Genomic DNA, 1,359 nt, shown 5'->3' on the forward strand with positions numbered 1-1,359 from the left:
TTTGATCGGTTTCTTTAGCCTTTGTAGAGTCCTTTGGTGTCTCGGTACTCGGTGTCTTAGTTTCAACATTCTCAGTGCTAGGAGGTGCTTGAGATGTTTGTTCTTAAGTAGTACCTTCTCTTGTTGTAGACTTGTGAACTTTGGTGCCTTGCTCCGTGTCATGAGGGGTTTCGGTTGAGACAGGTTGCTTGACCAGTGGATAAGGCTGAACTTGTTCCAAGACTGATTCACTAGATACAATTTTTGCATATGCATTGCCTTCTATCATTTCTTGTTCTGGTGCCTTTGTATCCATGACATCTTCATCTATTTGAATGGTGTCAGCAAAGTCTTTCTCGGTAACATCAGGATCTTGCTCGGTGACATCAACAATTTCAACTGTAGCTTGCTCATCAACATCATTGAATTTAAAGATTTCCTGCCACTTTGCTTTTGTCTCATTTTCCACTTCAATATACAACCCATTCATCAGTTTTAAGGCTCTCTATTTGACAAGAAACTTTGAGTTGTAGGTTGTCAGATGTTCCTTTATTTCAGCTACTGACATGTTAGGAAATAGATGAACCAGACTCCTTTCTCTGATCTGTTTCTTCGAGTCCATTGCATACTTCCACCTATTATCAATATGCAAGTAAAGTTCATTCGGTAGTGACTTAGCTAGATCCAATGGAGCTAACCAGAATTTTAGAAGTGTGCAGATGACAGCTTCTTCAATTTGTCTCTTCTCATCATTATTTCTGGTTTCATACTTGACATATCTAAATGATCCAAATCCTCCATATTCTTTCAGATTAGCACAGAAGTTTTCAACACTATGTATATTTACCTTCTTGCTCTTGATAATCTGGAATTTACTTGCATCCTTTGATTCGGTATCACTAGACTCTTTTACCAGAATGAGTCTCCGAGTAGATTTCTTGTAGGTCTTTGTTACCTTGGGAGCAGTAACACTTTTTGTTTTTTTACTCAGTGAGGTTGTAGATGCTCTAGTGTTAGGTCGCTTTACTGGAGGTGGAGTCGATGAGGCCTTTGATGTGTCTTGTTTCTTTCTCTTCAACACTTTTCCCTTAGGCAATTTAGTGCTTAGTGTTATTGCTGCCTCTTGGGCTTCAGATTCCTCTTCGGTAATGGCAATGGGGCCTTTGATAGGTGTAGAGGAAGAGTCTTCTCCAAATTTCTTTGACAATGCCCTTATCATTTTTGTTGCCTTTCTTGTAGCTTTGGGTACTACAATGCTTATTTTTACCTTTTCCTTTACTTCCTCATAGGTTCCATACCTTAGCTTGGTAGCATGCCTCGATAATGTAAGAAATGCATCAATTTGTTGTTGTGTGATCTCAAAGTCAATCTCGTAACCCA

Source organism: Cryptomeria japonica, chromosome 6, assembly GCF_030272615.1.
Source record: "Cryptomeria japonica chromosome 6, Sugi_1.0, whole genome shotgun sequence".
Classification (NCBI taxonomy): Eukaryota; Viridiplantae; Streptophyta; class Pinopsida; order Cupressales; family Cupressaceae; genus Cryptomeria; species Cryptomeria japonica.